Source organism: Mesoplodon mirus (genome assembly GCF_964341445.2).
Source record: "Mesoplodon mirus genome assembly, chromosome: 3".
Lineage (NCBI taxonomy): Eukaryota > Metazoa > Chordata > Mammalia > Artiodactyla > Ziphiidae > Mesoplodon > Mesoplodon mirus.
In genome coordinates, this window is record NC_138978.1 from 110,219,463 (window position 1) to 110,243,494 (window position 24,032).

The window sequence follows — 24,032 nt, forward strand, 5'->3', positions numbered from 1 at the left end:
GCAGAAGAACCAAACAGACCTTTCTCCAAAGAAGACATACAGATGCCAACAAGCACACGAACAGGTGACCAACATTGCTAATTACTAGAGAAATGCAAATCAAAACTACAATGGGGTACCACTTCACACTGGTCAGAATGGCAATCATTAATAAGTCTACACATAACAAATGATGGAGAGGATGTGGAGAAAAAGGAACCTTCCTACACTGTTGTTGGGAATGTAAGTTGGTGCAGCCACTATGGAAAACAGGATGGAGGTTCTTCAAAAAACTAAAAATAGAGTTGTCGTATGATCCAGCAATCCCACTCCTGGGCATATACCTGGACAAAACTATAATTTAAAAAGATACATGCACCCCTATGTTCGTAGCAGCATTATTTACAATAGCCAAGATATGGAAACAACCTTAATGTCTATCAGCAGAGGAATGGATAAAGAAGATGTGGTACGTATATACAGTGGAATACTACTCAGCCATAAAAAGAATGAGATAATGCCATTTGCAGCAACATGGATGGAACTAGAGATTATCATACTAAGTGAAGTAAGTCAGACAAAGACAAATACCATATCACTTATATGTGGAATCTAAAATATGACACTGATGAACTTTTATGAAACAGAAACAGACTCACAGACATAGAGAACAGACTTGTGGTTGCCAAGGAGTGGGGGGTGGATGAGGGATGGAGTGGGAGTTTGGGGTTAGCAGATGCCAACTATTATATATAGAATGGATAAACAACAAGGTCCTACTGTATAGCACAGGGAACTATACTCAGTACCCTATGATAAAGCATAATGGAAAAGAATATGAAAAAGAGTGTATGTATGTGTATAACTGAATCACTTTGCTGTACACATTGTTAATCAACTGTACTCCAATATAAAATAAAAAGTAAAAAAATTAAAAACTAGACAGTCTCATGTCAGTTAAGGTCACATTTGGCTGTTTAAAGTTAATAAAAAACTTGACTTCAAAACAAAACAAAACAAAAAACACAACATTGTGAGTCAACTATACTTCAATGAAACAAGAAAACAAAAAAACTCCACAACCTGATTAAAAAATGTTCAGAAGAACTGAATAAACATTTTTCCAAAGAGGAAATACAGATGGCCAACAGGCACATGAAAAGATGCTCAACACTGCTAATCATCAGGGAAATGCAAGTCAAAATCATAATGAGATATCACCTCACACCTGTCAGAATGGCTCTCATCAAAATGAACACAAATAACAAATGTTGGCGAGGATGTGGAGAAAAGGGAGCCCTTGTACACTGTTAGTAGGAATGTAAACTGGTGCAGCCACTGTGGAAAACAGTATGGAGGTTTCTCAAAAAACTAAAAACAGAGTTACCATATGATCCAGGAATTCCAATCCTGGGTATATATCTGAAAAAAACAAAACCACTAAGTCTAAAAGATACATGCACCCCAATGTTCATAGCAGCATTATTTACAATTGCTAGTATATGGAAACAACCTAAGTGTCCATCAACAGATGAATGGGTAAAGAAGCTGTGGTATATATATATATATATATATATATAATGGAATACTACTCAGCCATAAAAAAGAATGAAATTTTGCCATTTGCAGCAACATGGACGGACTTGGATGACATTATACTAAGTGAAATAAGTCAGACAGAGAAAGACAAATACTGTATGATCTCAATTACAGGTGGGATCTAAAAAATACAACAAACTAGTGAATAAAGCAAACAAGAATCAGACTCATAGACCTAGAGAACAAACTAGTGGTTACAAATGGGAAGAGGGTATGGGGGAGAGGCAACAGAGGGGTAGGATATTAAGAGGTACAAATTTTTGTGTATAAAATAAATAAGTTACAAGGATATACTGTACTACACAGGGAATATAGCCAATATTTTATAATAACTATAAATGGAGTATAACCTTTAAAAATTGTGAATCACTATATTGTACACCTGTAACTTATACTGTACAGCAACTATACTTCAATTAAAAAAAAAAAGAGGGGCTTCCCTGGTGGTGCAGTGGTTGAGAGTCCGCCTGCCAATGCAGGGGACACGGGTTCGTGCCCCGGTCCAGGAGGATCCCACATGCCGCGGAGCAGCTGGGCCTGTGAGCCACAACTGCCGAGCCTGCGCGTCCGGAGCCTGTCCTCCGCAATGGGAGAGGCCCGCGTACCGCAAAAACAAACAAACAAACAAACAAACAAACAAATAAATAAATAAATAAAAGAAAAAAAATGTTCCATGGGTGAAGGCTGCTTCCACTGATGGCCATGAAGGAAAAAGGGGAAGAGAGTTCTGACCACAAAGCTCCTAAATGTACCATGCAGGCAGGCCTGGTAGAACATACACAACAGCATTCCATCTCCAAGTGGCATGCATTCTGAGCATGAGATTTGAAGATAGTAAGCTCTCTGGTAATTATTTAAGAAAATAATCCACTGGGTCCGCAGAGGATGGGGAGATCCTCTCATGAACTCTCCCACATCACCAATGGCCATGATCACCTCATGACCTTAATATACTCATAAAATGTATGAGTATATTAAGGAAAATTATGGCCTTGTTAGGGCAGAGAGTGGACACCAGCTTTACCCAGATGGGCTCCACCCACTTCCCTGGAACAGCCCTCCAGCCCCTGCTTCCCACCCAGCCTGCCCATCGGCCCTCTTCCCAGTGGCCTTTTTGCACAAAGGTTCAGCCATGCTCACCTCCTTCATCCTGGGGGCTACAGAGGGTTCACCTGCGTCCCACCCATCATCAGTCATAGATTCCCTTCCACCCTCCCAAATAGCCTCATGCCACCCTGCTCAGTGCCCCCACAAGAGCCTTGACATCCCAGCCTGGCACATACACTGGCATGTGCCAGCCCTCCAGGGCAGAAAACCAACCTGACCCTGAACGGGGGCCTCGAGAGGCTGGGGTGTGAGGTTACACTGAGTCCACTTAGGCTCTTGTCTGGCCAGGCTCCGCCAGCCCAATGCTGGATCAGATAAGGGTACAGGTGGGGACCTATGGGACAGCCCAGCAGTCCTCAGCAACCCCCAAAGCCCTCACTCCAGTTTCCTCCACCTGTAAGCATAGAGAATAGAGTGCTACCTCCAGAAGATGACCTGCCCTTGGGAAGCCATGGCGGGGGGAACAGGCCCTTCCCACAGGAGCTGGATGCCGGGGTGAGTGGAGCTGCCACTGCCTTCCCGGTGCTGTGACTCACAGCTGGCTGGGGTGCACTGGCCTTAACTAGTGGGCTCAGACGGGAGTGGTAGGTGCAGCTGTGGATGGCTCAGAAGTCCTGCTGCTGAAGTCCCTGCAGGCACAGAGGCTGCCTGTTCCAGCCAGGGAGTTCAGGCACGCAGAACCCCCTTGCCAAGCCTCGACCCGGTGAGAGGGTGGGAAGGAAAACCTTCCCAGGTCCCCTGCTTCAGGGCTCATATTCACACACGTCAATTCTCCTAACTCTGCAGGAGGGAGAGCTAGGGAGGGAGAGTTTATCTCCACCTAAGAAAAGACTGGAACAGCCCAAAGTGGCAGGTCTGTGCCAGGAAGCCGGGAGGCTGGGAGTCCTTCCTGTGGTGGCTGATGCTCAGACAGAGGCTGGGTCATCCCTGGTGGGATCTCTTGTGGAGGAGACTTGTGCTGAGGGACCTCAGACGGCTGTGAGCCAAGATGACAAGAGTACTGAGTCTGTCACTCAAGACTGAGCTCACCTTGGGCCCCTGAGACTGCCCGGCTGGATGGGCAGATCTCCACTGGTTTCATTTCAGTTAAAGGGTGAGAGGTCCTGCCCTGCCCACCTCACAACTAGTTTGAGACTCCAAAATGACACAGAATGTGCACTACATAGAAGCTATTGCTGTTGGGTGAGTGGGTTAGAAAAACTGGTCTCTGACATTTCATCCAGCACTCAGATTTCCAACAAGACAGGAAGTCTAAGGCATAAAGCCCCCTCTCTCTCTCTCTATCGTCTCCTCCATCCCCCGAAGGGGCACCCTGGATGGGAAACATCCACTGACTGGATGATTCACCAGCTACTAGCTGGCTACTGTGTTTATTTCAGGGTAAAGATGCCCCAGGACTTCAGCCGAATGACTCCAGTGTTGGTACACGAGCTGCTGGAATAAGCACGGAGCACAGCTGGGAAAGGAAGAGAGCACCACGTGGTGGGGAGAAGACAGAAGAGGAGAGGGTAATTTAACAGTGGGAAGGTCTTTGTTTGTTTTTATTTCTTTAAACATTTTTTCTCTCTAGGCTTTTTTTTTAATTGAAGTATAGTTGATTTACAATGTTGTGTTAATTTCTGGTGTACAGCAAAGTGATTCAGTTACACATATATATTCTTTTTCATTATAGGTAATTACAAGATATTGAATGTAGTTCCCTGTGCTATTCAGTGGGTCCTTGCTGATTATCTATTTTATGTATAGTAGTGTGTATCTGTTAATCCCAAACTCCTAATTTATCCCTCCCCCCCTTTCCCTTTGGTAACCATACATTTGTTTTCTGTGTCTGTGAGTCTGTTTCTATTTTGTTAATAAGGTCATTTGTATCATTTTAAAAAAAAGATTCCACATATAAGTGATATCATATGCTCTTTGTCTTTCTCTGTCTGACTTACTTCACTCAGTATGACAATCTCTAGGCCCATCCGTGTTGCTGCAAATGGCAATATTTCACTCTCTTTATGTCTGAGTAGTATTCCATTGTATATGTGTACAACATCTTCTTTCTACATTCCTCTGTCGATGGAAATTTAGGTGGTTTCCATGTCTTGGCTATTGTAAATAACGCTGCTATGAACATTGGGGTACATGTATCTTTTCGAATTAGGGTTTTCTCCAGATATATGCCCAGGAGTGGGATTGCTGGATCATAAAGCAACTCTATTTTTAGTTTTTTAAGGAACTTCCATCCTGTTTTCCATAGTGGCTGCACCAATTTACATTCCCGAAAACAGTGTAGGAGGGTTGTTGGAAGATCTTTAGAGTCAACCAGAGCCAGGTCCAAATCCTGGATTCTTAATCATGTGACTGGGGAAATTCCTTTACCTTCCTTCAAGGCACCTCTTACTGGGCTGGGGTGCAGAGTACCTGAGGGGGTCCACATGCTTTCCCTTTCTCCAGAGTAAGTAAAGGGGTGATGCCTGGGACTTATGAGGTGCCTGTGCTAACTGGATCCCTTCCGGGTCTGGGGAGGCTGAAGGAAGTGGGAGCAGTGATTTCAGTAATTCCTATAAAGTGTCCATCGACAGATGAATGGATAAAGAAGATGTGGGACATATATACAATGGAATATTACTCAGCCATAAAAAGAAACGAAATTGAGTTATTTGTAGTGAGATGGATGGACCTAGAGTCTGTCATACAGAGTGAGGTAAGTCAGAAAGAGAAAAACAAATACTGTATGCTAACACATATATATGGAATCTAAAAAAAAAAAAGGTTCTGAAGAACCTATGGGCAGGACAGGAATAATGACACAGACGTAGAGAATGGACTTGAGGACACGGGGAGGGGGAAGGGTAAGTTGGGACGAAGTGAGAGAGTGGCATGGACATATATACACTACCAAATGTAAAATAGATAGCTAGTGGGAAGCAGCCACATAGCACAGGGAGATCAGCTCGGTGCTTTGTGACCACCTAGAGGGATGGGATAGGGAGGGTGGGAGGGAGGGAGACGCAAGAGGGAGGGGATATGGGGATATATGTATATGTATAGCTGGTTCACTTTGTTATACAGCAGAAACTAACACACCATTGTAAAGCAATTATACTCCAATAAAGATGTTAAAAAAAAAATCCTATACATCTGACCCACCCCAAAGGCACAAGGTTTCTGCCCAGTCCTCAATAAGCCTCAGAAAGGACAGTCCCCCCTCAAACAGCCCGGAGCAGGATCACCCAGTCTGTCTCCTCCAGCCATCTATCATCACTACAGGATGGGCTAAGGAAGGCCTGGAGGAGAAAACCAAGACAACCCACTGAGAGATAAAGTGACCAACAAGCAGCTTCTGTCAGGAGGAAAGCTTGAGGAGCCCACCCGCCACGACGGCAAACACTGTCATGCAGCAACACAGAGCTAAAAGCCTCTGCAGAAGCAAACAAACATCATCTGGTTCTGACTCCAAAACCTGAAGAGCGATGCACGTAAAATAACAAAAAAATCATTGCAAAGCAACAGACCAGTATTGCAAAATGTTAGAATAACATAAGATTGTGTGTGTGTGTGTGTGTGTGTGTGTGTGTGTGTGGAGAGAGAGAGAGAGAGAGAGAGAGGCTTTGAAACCTTCATCTCTCCAGGATTTGAGAGCCTCTCTAGACACTTCTCTGAGAAATGCCTGAAGCCTCCTGCTCTGTCCTGTGCCCAGGCCATTTTCCTTCACCTGTCCCATAAGTGATGGGGTTCTTTGTGATTCTGTCCTCTGCCTTCTCTTCCTACAGGGCCCATGTCCCCTGGGCGACCGTGTCCACGCCTCTGCTTCAACTGCCCCCTTCTGCAGACCGGGACATCTGTACCCCCAGCCCATGGCTCCTGACAGGCCTCCAGCACCACATGTCCCGCTGCTCCACTTGCTGTCCTGCAGGAACCACAGAGCCACACATGTCCAAGCTGGAATGCACCCTTGTCCGTCTCTAACTCCACTGCTCCTCCTGGGTTACACCTCTTGGAAACGGCAGCATCCCGTGCCAGACTGCTCAAGCCAAAAACCTGGAAGTCAGCCTCTACTCTCTCTTCCCCTTGCCCTTTACACCTCTGTGCTCCCCAAGTCTCATGATTCTTCCTGCTTGTATTAGTTTGCCCCCTTCGACATAACAAAGTACCACAGGCTGGATGGCTTAAACGATGGAAATGCATTTCCCCACAGCTCTGGAGGCCGAAATCCAAGATCATGGTATCAGCCGGGTTGGCTTCTTCTGAGGCCTCTCTCCTTGGCTTGAAGATGGTTGTCTTTTCCCTGTGTCCTCACATGGTCTTCCTTCTGTATGTCTATGTGTCTCTCCCCAAGATCGACAAGGAGAAAACAGATTTTGTGTTTGTTTCACACATCTGCTCTACCTTTTGTCCGAATCCTAAATTGTTCTTCTAAGTACAGCAGCCATATCGGATTAAGCCCACCCTAATGACTGTTAGCTTAATCACTGCTTTAAAGACCCCTATCTCCAAATACAGTCACAATCTGAGGTACTGGGGGTTAGGACTTCGACATGCGAAATTTTTCAGGGGAGGACACATTTCAGCCCATAATACTCCTTTATGCTTCCCAAATCCACCCCCTTCTCTCTATCCCTATTAGTATCCCTTAAATTCGATCCCTCATCATTTCCCGTCTGAAGTGAATTATTAAACAGTCTCCTATTTCTCCTATTTCTGCTAGAGTGATATTTCTAACATGCAAATCTGATCAGAGTTCTTCCTGAGTTAAAATGATCCATGGTTCCCCAGTGCCTGTGGTCTGGCGTCTACCGACCTTTCCAGATTCTGCTCTCACGTTCCTTCTCCTCACTCCATGTACCAGGCATGCTGAGCTGCTTTGGGTTCTCCCCAGATGCCACAGTCTCCCAAGCTGCTCCAAGCTGTCTTTGTACGTGCTGCTCTGTCTGTCTGAATCCACCCCCTTCCCTTTCCTTGTTTGTGATCAATTCTGTGGGAAACTCTCCCCAACTACTTCCACCTGGCAGGTGCCATACTCTGGGCTCCCATGAGAACCTCATGCCTACTTCTGAGTTCCTAAGTTATGACTGCGGACTTCTCTGACTTCTTCACTAGACACTCCTTAAAAATAGAAAAAGGCGTCTTGTTTACTTTTATATTTCACAGCAGCATAAGGCACGCACAGAGTGAGGGGTGTTACATGTTTGTTGAACAAATGCATGTTTTTCTCTCACAGCACACAATGATAGTACTATTTCCTGTTTATGCATCTATCTCATCGCTAGTCTGTGAGCAACTAGGGGATTAAAACGAGGCCTCATTCATCTTTGTGTCCCAAGTTCTAACACCATGGCAGACACATAAAAAGGACTGGTAACATTTGATGGATGGGTGAGCAGGGATCAAATTGGGGTGTGATCCATAAAACCCATTCTAGAGCAGATGTCTTGTGAGCAGGGTTGACGCTGTTAGCAGTGGGAGAGAACAAGTTGCCTTTGAGCTAGAAGAACAGTTTAGAATTAGGATAAGGGTAAAGCAGATGTGTGATACAAATACGAGGTCTGTTTTCTCCTTGTCCATCTTGGAAAGACAAAGATCAAGACTAACAATGTATCTAGAACTGAAAGGTCTTCTTGTGAATTTTTTTAAAGTTAGTGGGAACCTGCTGTATAGCACAGGGAGCTCCGCTCATGCTCTGAGGTAACCTAGGAGAGTGGGACGGGGGTGGGAGGGAGGTCCAAGAGGGAGGGGATGTATGTATACATATAGCTGATTCACTTCTATGTGCAGCAGAAACTAGCAAAGCATTGTGAAACAACTATACCCCAGTAAAAAAAAACATTCTTTAAGCAGTCCATTCACCTGGGGCTCTATTTTCTCATTGAGTATCTCTACATTTCCTTGTACACTAGCTTAAAGTTTCCTTCCTCGCCTATCCTGGCTGAAGGAAGAGCACCCACTTATGTGTGGGGCTTTGCACTTTTCACAAAAGGCTGTGAGCTCACGCGATCCTGACCGTAACCCTGTGGGGTGAGTTTTACCAATGGGAAACTGAGTCTCAGAGATTAAGGGATTTGTTCAAGGTCAATAATTTGAGTTTTCCAAGGCCTTCCTGCCTGTGTGTGTAGAAGGGATCATAGAGATGTATATAACAAAGCTTTCACTACCTCCTGAACTTTACCATCTAATCTCTGGCAGTCCGCAAGTTTTACCTCTGTGAGTCTCAAGACATGTTACAGAGGTTCTCAGAAAGGCAAACTGTGAAAGAGTCTTACACTGAAGGCCCCAAGGAATCATGCCTTCATGTATCTAAGCCTCTGTGCAGTCCCCTCCTGCACTGACGCTGGGATGTTAGCAAGTGTGATGCAGGCAGAGGCCTGAAAGGTGTGTGTGCATTCAGACTTGCCCTCTCTGACTGCTGAAGGCTCTTCCACCGCCTTGTGATAAAGCCTCTGGCACAGAGATGAGCCATCCCAGCTGAGAGCCCTACATCAATCAGCCTCCAGCCAACCTGCTGACCGCAGCCTGTGAATGACCGCCATTGAATAGAAGAATCGCCCAGCTGAGCCCAGCCCAAATTGCGGACCCACATAATCACCAACAAATAAAACAGTTGCTGTTTTAAGCCATTATTTCTGGGGTGGTTTGTTATATAGCAATAGATACACTGTTCTTTCATCTTATTCTGCTCCATGTCTCTCTCTGATGGTCACTGCCTTTGAGGTCACTTCCGAAGACATCTCACCATTATCACTACTGAGGGGGCCTGCTAAGTCAACCTTAATATCTATAGCCAAAGTGCTGTCTGGCTCCCAAATTACAGTGGTGTTCCATGGAGCACCGAGCAAGCTACGACATGTTATGAATAACACACACACACGTGCACACACACACATGTGTGTGTGCCTGTTTAAAATTTTTAAAAAGTTTAAAATTTAAACTTTAAAATTTTAAAAAGTTTAAAATTTAAACTCAGAGTTTAAAATTTTTAAAAAGTATTTTTGTTGCTTTTTGTTTTTGGTGTTGAATCTGCCTTCAGGAAGGAAACACCTGCCGAAAGCAACCACAACACCCATACCTCTGGACCTTTTTATCAATATTTCAGGCTTTCTCTTATATACTAGTACACTCTAAAAGCTGCTCTGAGAAATACTTTGTGTTTTGCGGGGCTGTGGAATCTTACGATACTCTGCTAGAGGTGGAGAGATCTCATGATACTCTTCAGACATGGGAAGAGCAGACCTTGTGGTCTTAATATAGCAAACTTCAGAAAGGCTAATTGAAAGGAATGCTGACGTCTAGTAAAATATTACAGAGCTTTCATTTCACTTGAGGCTCTGACTTTCTCTTGCTGGTTGCTGATCCTCTCTCATCAGAGAAGGGCTGGCTGCTCCATCACCAGGCAGGCTGGGGACCCACACCCAGGCAGATTCCAGGCTTGTTCTCCATCCCCCCCTTCCCTTATCCTCAGCAAAGCCCTCAGGACTCTCACCAGTTTACAAGTTTGTGTGACCACTGCTGTCATCACAGAGTCATAATGTGCTGGAGCCTGGGTACATTCCCTGGCCAGCTGACTCCAAACTCAATGCTGCCTTCCACCCCACATCCATGGAAGACATTGCTAGTTGATCATGGGTTTCTGTCCTGCTAGCCTAATGTGGCCCCAGAAACCCTTCAAAATAGCATCCAGGCAACACTTACCAAGCTACTGGAGATGTTCCTTATATTCCTTTGCTAGGGCTGCCATAAAAAATTACCATAAACTGGGTGGCTAAGCAGCAGACATTTATTTCCTCACAGTTCTGGAGGCTAGAAGTCTGACATCAAGGTGAGGACAGAGTTGGTTCCTTTTGAGGCCCGTGAGGGAAGGATCTGTTCCAGGTCTCCCTCCTGTGCTTGTGGATGGCTATCTTTTTGCTTTGGATTCATATCATCTTCCCTCTGCACATGTCTGTATCCCAATTTCCCCTTTTTGTAAGGATATCAGTCATATTGGATTAGGACTCATCTTAATAACCTCGTTTTAACTTGATTGCCTCTGTAAAGACACTATCTCCAAAAAAGGTAACATTCTGAGGTACTGGGGTGGGGTTCATAATGCAGTATATCTTTTTAAAGTGACACAATTCAACTTATAACAGTCCCCTAGATGCGGCCCACTGCTCTTCCCTTTCTATACTCTGCTGCTCTATATGACACGCATGCCCCCTGCTCTGAGCAGGGTACATGATCTGGGGGAGAAAGGTCAGGTGTGAGGCTTATTTGCCTCTGGCATGCATAACCCCAGGCCAGCGATGATGTTCCTGACAAAGCTGGTAGGATGTAGTCCCCAGCCAGCTTCAGGCTCCGTGTGTGTCCTTTCCAAGAGCTGCACGTTAACAGATAGGACAATAGTGAAAGACTGAAATGTCCTTCTTGTTTGGCCCTCCTCAGGGGAGGGTTATACTTCCCTATCCCACTGGCATCAGGATTGGTTGTGTGACTCACTTTAGCCCATGAAAAGCAAGTGTTATTTCTGAGAGGAAGCTATAAGAGGTACTGTGTATGTGGTCTTGGTCTCTCTTCTGTACAAGATGGTCAGTTTCCTAGATGGAGGGTGGGTCATCCGCCTGGGTCCTCAAGTAAAGTCGGTGGGGAGCAGAGCTTACTCCAGACCACGATGGACACGCAGCATGAGCATGAAATAAATCTTTCTTGTAAAAAGCCACTAAGAGTTAGGAGTTGTTTGTTACTGGGTGTAACTGCCTATCCTGACTGATACAACAACCTTCCCCAACAGAGGACGATTATGTTTTAGTTAAGAATATAAATGTGGAGTGAACACAAGGATAAATTCCAAATGGATCAAAGCTTAAATGTAATCAATGAAGCCATAAAAGTACTAGAAGAAACGAGGAATTACCTTTATAACCTCAGAGTGGGCGAAGGTCTTTCTACTTACGACTTGAAATCTAGAACCTGTGAAAGAAGAGATTGACAAATTGTATTACATAAAAATAAAAAACTTCATAGGAAAAAAAACTAACAACAGTAACGTGAAGAAAAAGAACCAAAATCCCAAACAAATCCCGTAAGTGTGGTAGATTGTTTGCAGATATGGCCACAAATTTCTTCCCTTTATTCACGCCCTTAGGTATTCCCTTCCTACCCTGAATTCAGCCTTAGCCCTGTTACTTGCTTTGACCTCCGGGCAATAACAAATGTGACACAAACAGAGGCTTAAAACCACTTGGGCTTTGGTACTTGTTCTCTTGCTGTTTTTTGGAACCTGTGACCATCATGAGAAGAAGAGCAGACTAGCCTGCTGGATGGCTAGTGATCTTCGTTACCTCTACTGACAGCCAGTCAACCACCAGACCCATGAGAGAGGCCATCAACCACCAGCTGACTTTAAAGCATAAGTGAGCCCAGCTGACACCTTGTGGAACAGAGATGAACTATCAGCTAAACCCAGACTATAGCATCACAGGCAAATCAATGGTTGTTGTGATGAGCTGATAAGTTTGGGGATGGTTTCTTACACACACACACACACACACACACACACACACATAACTGATGCAATAAGCCAAATCAAAAGGGAAACAACCAAAGAAGAAAGTTATTTGCAGCCTATACCACAAAGGGCTTACATTTCTAAGAGTAAATTTTCCTTGTATAAAGTTCCTTATTATAAAATACAGAAGACCAACAACCCAATGGAAAAATGAGCAAAGGATATAACATACAGTTCACAGTAAGGGAAATATAAATAGCTTTTTAAAAATATGAAACATGCTCAATCTCATTCATAATAAGATAAATTCAGATTAAAACTACATTGAGATGCTATTTTCACCTATCAGATTGGCGACAGTACAAGCGTTGGCAACACACTATGCTGGCACTCATACATTGCAAGTGGGGGTATAACCTGATGGAGGGCAAATTAACAATAGCTATGAAGATAATGTTGCACAATATGTTTGATCCAGTAACGTACTTCTAGGAATTTATTGTACAAATGTACTCACATGCAAAATGGCATATGCACAAGGTTATTTACTGCAGTATTGTTTGTAATAGCAAAGAACTGGCAACAACCTAAATGTCCATCAGTAGGAGACTAGTTGGTGAATTACGGCACATGCATGTAATGGAATACCAACTGCGAAAAAGAATAAGGAAGCTGATATGTACTGATGTGAAAAAAATCCAAGATGTGTTGTTAAAAAATAAAGCAAGTTGCAGAAACACATATATACGCATTTGGATTTGCTTCTATATGCGTAGAGACTCAGAAAAAGATACACAGCAATCTGCTGAAGGATGTGCAGGTTACTTACGGGATGTGGTGGAACGGGATGGATAGTGGACAGGGGTGAGAAGGAGACTTTTCTTCACATAGCTTTTTGTAGTTTTTAAGTTTTGAAACTTACAATATTTATTTATTATTTAATTTTTATCTATTCAAAAATTTAAATAATCAAATTTAATATTTAGGAAAGGACGTAGCTATGGATGTGTAAAGTTGACCACAGAATGTAAAGAAGCTGAAGCTCAGAGAGGTTATGTGGCCAAAGGTGCCCCAGCTGGCAGGTGGCAGAGCCAGCGTCTGAGCACAGGTCTATTTGACTCTGAAGTTAGGAACTTGAGAAAGGCTTCTCTAAACTTCCGTTTTCCCAAATGTAAAATGGGAATCCTAGTAACACCAGCCCTGCCTACACACAGGACTATCGGGGGGCTCACTCCAATGAGTGTGTGTTAGTGAGAGTGCTTTGCAGACCACAGAGGTCTCTAACCACAGATGCTCAATGGATTTCCACATGCTAGATGAGGTACAACCTTTTTTTCTGGTCTCACTATTGCCAGCACAAAGGGCTGTGTAGTTTACATATATTATCATTTCACCTAATCTTCATAACAACTCTAGAGGTGAAGTATTTTATTCCCATTTCAGAGATGAGGATATGAGACTCAGATTAATTAATTTAGCTAGCATGTGACACAGTAGGGTTTGAGTCCAAGTCTGTTTGATACTGAAGTTGTTGCCTCTCAATTATTGTGCATGTGTATGTGTGTGTGTGTGTGTGTGTGGTGGGGATCATCCTACCCCATCCTCAGAAATGGGCTCCTCACCATCTGATGGGCACAGCTGGGATTCATTCCCATTTTCCAATAGATGTGCTCGTGCAATTCCCCAAGTGGGTAGCCTTGTTTTCTTCTCTCTCCCTGCCCAAAGGTTGCCCTTCCTTCAAGGCCCATATCAAACCCACCCTCCCTTTTGAAGACTTTCATGGCCCCATCTCTTAGCACTGAACTCTGCTTTCTCTAAATTGTCATTGCTCTTAATGTCTTGATTTTCAGTTTTATACACTTGGAATAGTTATCTTTTTGTGTGTATAAGTCTTATTTTCCTTTAATGACATTTCATTCTTAAGGTTGGAGACTGTCTTATTCATCTTTGTAAATGAGATAAAGTATGTACAAGACCTAGCTTAGAGCCTGGTGCATAGCAAATACTCAACAAGAGTGATTCTCTGGGTCTCCCTCACAAAATCTGACACAATACTTTTGCCTGGAACCTATTCAATAAATGATTGCTGATTGAAAGTGTAGCTGCCTTGAGGGACTAGGAGACACATGAAAGAGGAAAAACTTACTGTGAGAAGGCAAATGTCCAGGAAAACGCTGGCATGAGATGGATTCAGAAGTGCTGGCCCAGTGTGATCAATTCCAGAGCTCGGGACCTGACCAGAAAATCAGGTTCCCCACTCTGCCACATGGCCTTCCATAACAAGCCATGTACCCACTTTCCAAAGGGCACTCTTAGGCACAGATGCCTGAGGCCGCATCGACTCAACCCAAATAACTGATGGCAGGTGTGGCCCAGTGAGTGTGGAAAGACCCCCATGAATTCAGATTCACAAGCATATTGAAGGTAACGTACTGTGTGTCAAAGATTCTCACACATGGTATCTATTAATTTAATCATCCCATCAAGCCTTGAGTTCAGAATAATCGTCCCCACTTTACACATGAGAAAACTTGGCATCAATTAGGTAGTGACTAACCTACAAAGACACACATACTATCACCATCATCACCACCATGACACATCTTCGTTAAGTCTGAATATTAGGAAATGATTGAATTGAGTACATTTACAGCCATAAGGAGAGTGATAGGAATAGATACCTAGGACATGAGAAACTAGTTACTGGCCTGGTTAATCCACCTTTAAACAAAGAAAACAAAAGGTTAACCCACCTTTGAACAAAAGTTGTGTATAAAAAAGTGAATAAGAGGGAAGGATAGAAACTCGAGGGGTGGATGATTGACATCTTAAACTCGAGTTTCCAAAATATGACCCATAGGGCATGGCTGATCTAAGATTTTTAGATGAGCAAAAACATTTTGACTAATTAACACTCAAGCCAGTAGGCCACTAGTGTCTAATAAGCTCCATCCCGCAACTACAACAGGTGTGTAACTGTTTCTTCCTGGATTAGCACTAGCTGGCTTTTATCCATTAATAATAATACTTGAAACTGAATGTAATTCTATAAAGTATCATTCTACCAAAATTTCTTCTTGAAATAGGACATTATGGAGGATCCTGACAAATAGGATAATAAAGATCAACAAAATATGTGAACTTGGTCCCTGCTGTAACTTGTAGGCCAAGCATGGACCATTTGAATTCCCATAATTATGAATAAAAGATTCACATGGCCCACACCCAGGGATTTGTGGTCACGTGGCTCACTACTGAGAAAAACTAAGCCCCTCCACTAGTTAAAGCCACGACATGGGAATAAATAATAATTTACTTTTAGAGTTTTCGGGCTTCCCTCTCTTATTTCCTCTACTTGCTTCTAAGTTTCTTGAGGCCTGAGATCACACTTTGTATAATTTCGTATGTGGGCTTGTTGTATCTTTCAGGCCTAATTTCTAATCATGTCATTTCCTATCAAGTTTCTGATTCCAGGTAGTCAAACACTGCAGTGACCACTGTTGGCATCCAATCTTCATCTTGGCCCCTGTTTTGGTCACGAGATATCCCACACATTCCAAGCTAAAGCCAGAGGTTGCCACTGAACAATCAAAAGGATCTAGTTCCTTAAGAAATAGTGGATCCATTTATAGTGGAAGGAGGGGGAGTGGGGGGCTGTTTTAGAAGCAGATCAGCAAGGCGCTATTCCGGGTGATTAGCTTAGGTGAACAGAAATCGGTTCACTGGCAGGAAAACACAAAGCCAAGCTGGAACCTCAAGCTGAAACCATGGTTTCAAGTGACTGTTTTTCACTCTCTGAAATCACATCCTTAGAGGATTTTCTTTTTTCCATCAGAGCCAAGGCTAATGACCTCTGCCAGGGCCTTGTAAATCATTCTCTTACCGCAAGAATAAAGCCCGTAGTTAATTTCTCAGCTTGCCATTCATGAGCTACAGGAAACCAGGCTCCAAGCTGACTCACTGCTGTCATTCCTCTTCGCACTGGTACAATTAAGTGGGAGCTGTCACGTGACCCAGCAGCTGGGTTGGCCAGCGGCTTCTGCTGCTATTCATTAAAGGGGAAAGGCAGGCATCCTTTAAGGAGCCCTGGCCAAAGATATAGGCGTCCCTTTAAGGGGCCTGGGGGCATGTGCTTATTGTTAGGTTTCACCTGACACCCATCTGTTGTGTGACCTTGACAAGCCCCATCACCTTTCTGTGATCAATTTCTTCACCTGTAAGTTTACACTAGTGATGATCTTTACACCTATTTGTTTGATTCTAAACCTTTTAAACCTGGTATTCAGTTACCACTGCATTGGTTTCTCTTCAGAAAGACATGGTCTTTTCTGTAGATATTACATTCTATTTCCTAAATACAATGGACAGTTTTATACTTCAGATGATTGGATTTATTGGCTCATTACAATTTGTTTGTTTGTTTGTTTTTTTGCGGTACACGGGCCTCTCACTGTTGTGGCCTTTCCCATTGCAGAGCACAGGCTCCGGATGCGCAGGCTCAGCGGCCATGGCTCACGGGTCCAGCCGCTCCGCGGCATGTGGGATCCTCCCGGACTGGGGCACGAACCCGTGTCCCCTGCATCGGCAGGCGGACTCGCAACCACTGCGCCACCAGGGAAGCCCTCATTACAGTTTTTAAAATAGAACAAGTCACATAAAATTCTACAGATTATCTCCCTGAGGCTGATAGAATTGGTAGCAAAGAGGCAGCACTTTCCTCTTTCAGGATTTAACTTGAACGCACATGTTGTGTTGGCATTAGAGGGATTACTGGGCAATCAAGACTCCAGGTACCAGAGGAGAGAGGGGAGAGAGGCCTGTTGATGCCATCGCTTGGATTTCCTGCCTCTGAGTCCTTGGTCTACTACCTCTTAGCCTGCTGGCTGCCTTCCCTCTTGCTGTGCCCAGCAAACCTTATCCATCTCTCAAGTCTTCAAGAGCCTCCCCCATGTTGCCTTCCTCAATCCTTCCCCTCACTCCCCTAGCTGGAAGGAGCCCTCTCCTCTTTTCTCTCCCTAAGCACGTCTTTGCTATAATACACTGCTTCGAACCATGGATGTTTGTGCCTAGGTTTCATTCTCTTTCTCCAGGGCAGGGTCACATTGTTTGTAACGTTGTATCCCATCACAGAGCACCCACACAGGGTCCTGCCCACAGCAGGCAAATGGAGGACTTTGGGCATGAGGAGTCACTGTCCTCGTTCCCCTTTCCTTCCTCTTTTGCATGTCATGAACGCTCCCCCCATCTGCTCTGTTCTTGGATCTCAAAAAGTTCATCTGTTCAACCACTTTACTGAGCGCTATGGTGGGCACAGTGCAGGCCACCTAGATCTCTCTGGAAATGAAGGAATTATTTCCCCAGATCCTGGGAATGCATTTGGCATTAAGAGCTGTTGGCAGTAAGTGCTCACCTGTCAGCCCACTACACAATTGCCTAGCTAAAGAGAGCACTTCCTCCAAGGTCATGCCCCCTTCCTAGGGCAATCCCCATGAATAACTGACCTTCATGTGTTATAAAAGCCCAGCCCTACTCTGAAGGGCCATCCCCGCTTCAGAGCTTCCTGTAGGATTGGCTGAAGGCTTCATTGAGACTGTATCATCACTCAGCTTCTTCCTCTGCCCAATTCTGTTTCCTTCCCTTCCCTTTTATAGCTATTGATCTGAAGAGCCCTCCTTAATGGAAGTCATGCATACTAACCCTGCCTGCTTCCCAGGGAACCTAACCTGCAACAGGTACCTGCCCAGCAGTAGATATTATTCTCAACAGGGGTTAGAGTGGTGAACAAGTCCCTGCCCCATGGAACATTCCTTCTACTGGGAGGAGACAGAAAATAAACAAATATACATGGAATAAGTTCAAGTGGACAGAATAAGGGAGTTGATAACTGACTCAGGAATTGGAGGAGGAATGTTATTCTTAAGGAAGAGATTAGTTGAGAAGGCTTCACTGATGAGTAACAACCTGAATAAAATAAGGAAGACTGACGGGGAGATGTTTTGGGAAAGAGTATTGTAGGCAGTTGGAATAGCAACTTCAAAGACATTAGGTCAAAGGAATAGTGAGAAGAATGGTAGGAGATGAGGACCCAGAGAGTCAGATCACATAGGGCTTTGTAATCCATTATAAGGATTTTGGATTTTATCCTGCATGAGATGGGAAGTCATCTAAAATTATGAATAGAGTCACATAGAATTTACATGAGCTGACCTTAAAGAATCACTCTGGATGTGATGAAAAGAATAGATTGGCTTGGGGAGGGGACGGGGGGTGGGGGTGGAGAGGGAGGTGGGGGAGGTGATGCAAAAACAGAAGAAGGGGGCTTCCCTGGTGGCACAGTGGTTGAGAGTCCGTCTGCCGATGCAGGGGACACAGGTTCGTGCCCCGGTCCGGGAAGATCCCACATGCCGCGGAGCGGCTGGGCCTGTGAGCCATGGCCGCTGAGCCTGTGTGTCCGGAGCCTGTGCTCTGCAACGGGAGAGGCCACAACAGTGAGAGGCCCGAGTCCGCAAAAAAAAAAAAAAAAAAAAAAACAGGGGCTTCCCTGGTGGCGCAGTGGTTGAGAGTCCGCTTGCCAATGCAGAGGACACGGGTTCGTGCCCCGGTCTGGGAAGATCCCACATGCCGCGGAGCGGCTGGGCCCGTGAGCCATGGCCACTGAGCCTGCGCGTCCGGAGCCTGTGCTCTGCAATGGGAGAGGCCTGCGTACCGCAAAAAAAAAAAAAAAAAAAAAAAACAGAAGCAGGGAAACCAGTTAGAAGACTATTGCATCAGTCCAGGGATGGGGTGGAGGAAGATCACAGGGGATAACTTACATTATCGTAAACATTCTATTTTCTGTATTGGGTGGTATGTTCTTATTTATTTATTTATTATAGTGTTTAAAATAATAAAACAATAAATAAATTGAGAAGGCCAAGCATTAACCAAAAAACAAACAAACAAAAAATGAGTGTGGCATCAACAAAAGGTTATAATTAATTCATTTCTATGAACCTGAAATTTAACAGAAGAAAGAGAGAGAGAGATGTTTATTCAAAATCCAAGAGGAGATGTTGGATACATGCATCTTAAATTCAGAGCCAGGATATAAATTTGAGAGTCATTAGCATACAGATTAGGAAGTAAAATATGGGAATAAATGTGATAGAAAAGAGATGTCTAAGGGCAGAAACTGGAAACTTCCAACATTAAGATGTTGGAGAGCTGAGTAGGAACCAGCAAATGTGACTGAGGAAGAGAGGCCAGTGAGGAAAAAAGGAGGGGTGATGCTCTAGGTCAAATGATTGCTTGAATGGTCAAGTAAATGAGGTCTAAGAATTGGATTTGGCAAAATGGAGGTCATTGGTCATCTCAAAGTTTCAGTAGAGTCCTAGAGAGGAAAGCACAATTGGAGTGAGGTCAAGAGAGACTAAGAAGCTAGAAAGTGAAAACAGCAAGCGTATAAACGATGCTCTTGTGGATTTTTCTATAAAAGGGTGCAGAATAAGGGTACCATACCACGGCATGGTAGTTGGAAGGATGCATAGTCAAGAGAGGGACAATATAAGATGAGGGATATTATTCATTCTTCAGTGAATATTTATTGAGCACCTACTAACTGTCAGACACAAAATTATGCATTGAGTAAACTGTAGTCAACTCCATCAGCAGATGATTTGGGTGCCCAAGGCCACCTAAAGGCAGCTCTGTTTGACAGTTCTATGTAGGTAGCCAGCACCCAAGCACACACCAGAGCACCCCTTTACTTTCTGCCTCAGGGCTTTCTCCTAAACCAATCTGTATCCTGATGGGAATTATCCAGTTGAGAGGAAAAACTGATGATGCAGGAGAGAGGAGTCAACTGCAGGAGCAAAATCTTGAGTAGGCAGAAGAGAGTGGGATGCAGTACACAATTGGGATAGTCAGACTTAGACAGGAGCTGGGACAAGCTGTCCTTTGTGATAAGTGGGAAGGAGCAAATATGGGTAAGGTTGCAAGGGAGGTGGTTGACTTTGTTGTGGGAGTATGTAGCTATTCTTCTCAGACTAATTCCATTTTCTCAGTGAAGTAAGTAGCCAGGCCAATAGCTGAGTATTGGGTTTGAGGTCTGAGGAAAGAAGAAAAAGTGTAAAACACTTGTCCATAACATTCACTACACATGCTATGTGCCAGGCCCTATTCTAGGTTCTTGGGATATACCAGTGAACAGAACAGAGACCCCTGCCCAAGTAGAGCTCACACTCCAGTGAATTTCCTAGAGAAATGTGTTCTGGTTGCCAGGCAGCACTTAGGACCCACCTCAGGTTTAGAATCAAGGCTATAAATGAAAGTGGTCACATGATTTAGTACTGCTCAGTTGTTTGAGGGCATTGTTGAATGCTCAGTGTAGAGGCAGAAAAACTTTTCCTCTGTCCTCTCAGGTTCAGTACCTGAAGCCTGCAAATTAAACTGACAAAAGACAGAGTAACAGGAGGAAGGTTTCTTTTGCATGTACATGGGGGCTTCACAGAAAAGAAGTGAAAACCCTAGGAGGGAGTTAGACCCAAGGACTTATATACCACTTTAACAAAGGGTGATAAATTGTGGAGAAGTGACTAGACAAAGGAAAGGGGGGTGGTTTGGGCTTTTAGGATGGTAAATTGTGGGAAGGTGACTAGGAAAAGAATGGTAGATAAAGGTTATTTATTAAGGTTTGTTATGCAGACACAAGTCAGTGCTATCTCTAAGTGATAAGAGTCATCTCTGGTGATTAAAATTGTTCTCTTTCTGGTGCTAGAGAGGGAGAAAACTTTATAAATGGAAATTTATGCTACCTTTACAAAGGGAAATTTATGCCCTGCACAGGCAGTAAGGGGGAGGGCAGAGAGTTTCTCTTGTGTCTGCTATTTCTTAATTGCCTTCAGTTCAAAATAATCCTTAAGCCAAAGTGGCATATTTTGGGGTGGCATATTCTGATCCCCTTCATCAGCTAAGGAAGTCCTGATGTCCAACAGAGCAGTGTCTGGAAAATATGAAGTAGAAATAGAAAAATTAAACATAAAAACTAACACTTTTTAATGTCTTTCTAAAACTATAGAAAACCCAGCTTTATTTACAAATCCACTTCCTACTTCCACTCTTCTTTATATCCCCACTGCCACTGCTCAAGTTTAAGCTCTCAGTTCTCGGCTGGACTTTTTCAATAGCATCTTAACTTATTTCTCTTTTCCATTATTTTCTCCCTTTAAGCCAGTCTGTAAAACCATGTTAGATTACTTTTCCATAAATGTAACTGTCAACGTGTCACTCTCCCTCTCAGAAGCCCAAATGGCTTCTCATTCCCTACAGGATGAAGTCTAAACTTATTTTTATTTTCCATGCTCTTTTCAATCTGATTCCCAAAATGCCCTCGTCATTCGAGTATCCCCATATTCCATTACTTGAATATCCTGCTCTATTTAGACTAATTTACTCGATGGCCCTTAACCATTGCATGCTCCTGACATGCCTCATGCTCTTCACTTGAAACATACAACCTCCCCACCTATCTTAATGTACTTCTCCACACTCTATGGACTCTCAAGTAGCATCTCTCCCTACCCCCCAACCCCGACCCCTTCCCCACCTAATGCTACCAATTGTTTATATTACCCCTTTAGCTCTTACGTGTCTGAAAGTGATATTTATCATTTATGTGTCTAGTTTTCACCTCCCCAGCTAGGTTACAAGCTCTTAGTGAGCAGAAGCCATGCCTTATCCTTCTCTGTCTGATCCTCAATGCTTTTGCACTTGGAAAGTCAACACTTTTCCAGCATTTAATTTTGTGTGCTGACTCAGAGACAAAAAGCATTCCATCAGGGAGCCTTCATGCAACACCTCTGATTGGTGGTTACAATTACAGGAAGCTCACATGAGAAGCCACCTCCCATTTGTTTTCACTCCATTAGGAAATGCTTTGTGTCAGTTCAACATTTTATCCTATGACCCATTAAGTAAAGCTACTTTGAAAGCAATTTAATTAAAACCCTGGGATTTTGCAAGACTGCCAAAAATTCAGTCTCTCCAGGCAGAACTATGGCTTATAAAATGCAGCATTTTCAGATAACAGCATAGCAGTGGAGAAGCCCAGAAACTCAGGCTTGTTCGAAGATGAAGTTCTGAGAAGTTCCTCCCACATTGGTTGAGGTCACTTGGCTGGTAGAGAGATTTTGCAAATGTAGCTGACTGTCAAAAAGCTGCAACATAAATAATACAGCCTCCTCTTCCCCACACATATACATACATACGTCCTCTCTTTATATGCCTAAATAAATATAAGAGCAACCTGAGTGTGCCAGCACAGCCCCAGCAATTACAGTTAAAAACAGCAATTACCACTTTGTAGCACCTAAAGTTCTTCATTCCCCAGATGAAAAGTCACCCTGTTTGAAACTCTCTTCTGCATTGAGAACTGTCATTTTCCCAGCAAAGATTTACGGAGAGCTTATAATTCACCAAAGGTAAATGGGGTTGCAATAAACAATACAAAGAAAAATAAGGCTTTTGCATTCTTCCCTCAAGGAGTTTACAATCCGCTAACAGGAGACGGGTAATATAAGGTAACTAAACTCAAGTTCAGGCGCCAGGAGACATGTGTACATCAGAAACAGTCATAATACACAGAAGGAGAGATAGCTCAGGTGGAAGGGGAAAGGACAGGTCAAGAAAGACTTCAGAAAGTCTGTCTTAAAAGATGCTCAGTTGATTGACATTTCCTCAATAAGTTAAATATAAAATTACCATATAACTCAGCAATTCCACTCCTGGGTATTTATCCTCCCAAACTGAAAACAGGTACAAACAAAATCTTGTACACAAATATTTATAGCAGCACTGTTCACAATACCTGAAAGATGGAAACAACCCAAATATCCATCAGTGGCTGAATGGATAAACAAAATATGGTATATCCATACAATGGAATATTATTCGTCCACAAAATGAAATGATGTGCTGATACATGCTACAACATGGATGAGCCTGGAAAACATTATGCTAAGTGAATGAAGCCAGGCACAAAGGCTACAGACCGCATGATTCAGTGTATATGAAATGTCTAGAATAAGCAAATCCATAGAGACAGAAAGCACATTAGTGGTTGCCAGAGGATGGGGAGGGGGCAGGTGGAAATGGGAAGTAACTGCTTCATGGGTTCAGGGTTTCCTTAGGGATGATGAAAATATTCTGGAAATAGATAGTGATAATGGTTGCACAACACTGTGAATGTACAAAATGTCACTGAATTGTATACTTTAAGATGGTTAAAATGGTAAATTTTGTAATATACATGTTGCTGCAATAATAATAATAATTAAAACACACACAATTGACACAGGGGTGGGAAGAACATTGCAGGAAGAGGGAACAGCATGCACAAATACAAGTGGCTCCAAAATTGCCTGGTGGTGGCTTCAAGAGATTTGATGTGACAACCAGCCATCGTGACAACCAAAAGTGCCCCTACACATTTCCAACCCCACCAAGGTTTTCTTTTCCCAGTCCTTAGCTATTCTGTAGCATTGAGTCTTTCAATAATTCAGTCAAGAAATATTTGTTAAGAGCTTACTACGTGCCATCATGGTTCGAGGCATTAGCAATACTGAGACACATAAGACCCTGCAGCCCTCTTTCCTTTAGCTTCCATTATATTATATCAACTTCATCTCATGTGTCCAATTGTTCCTTCTACCAAAAGACAAACAAAAAACTCCCCAAAATAGAAATTTCCCTTATACCCCACAGCTAATCCATCAGCAAGTTATGTCATTTCTACCTTTAAAACACAGGTCAGGAGATCTTACCATCTGTACTCCTACCGTCCATGTCCCAGCCACCATAACCTCTTCCTGGGACCATCTCAGTACCTCCAGCTGGTCCCTCC

The 24,032-nt window shown here is 43.6% G+C and overlaps 1 protein-coding gene across 1 annotated transcript in view; it reads left to right on the plus strand.

Moving 5' to 3' along the window:
* LOC309801553 (uncharacterized protein) overlaps nucleotides 1-6,498 on the plus strand; it is a 93,292-nt gene extending 86,794 nt beyond the window's left edge. The window contains exon 6 of the mRNA XM_082616483.1: nucleotides 6,447-6,498. The gene's annotated coding sequence lies outside the window, so the exon portion shown is untranslated. The remainder of the gene's footprint in view (nucleotides 1-6,446) is intronic.
* Nucleotides 6,499-24,032: the final 17,534 nt, after the last annotated feature.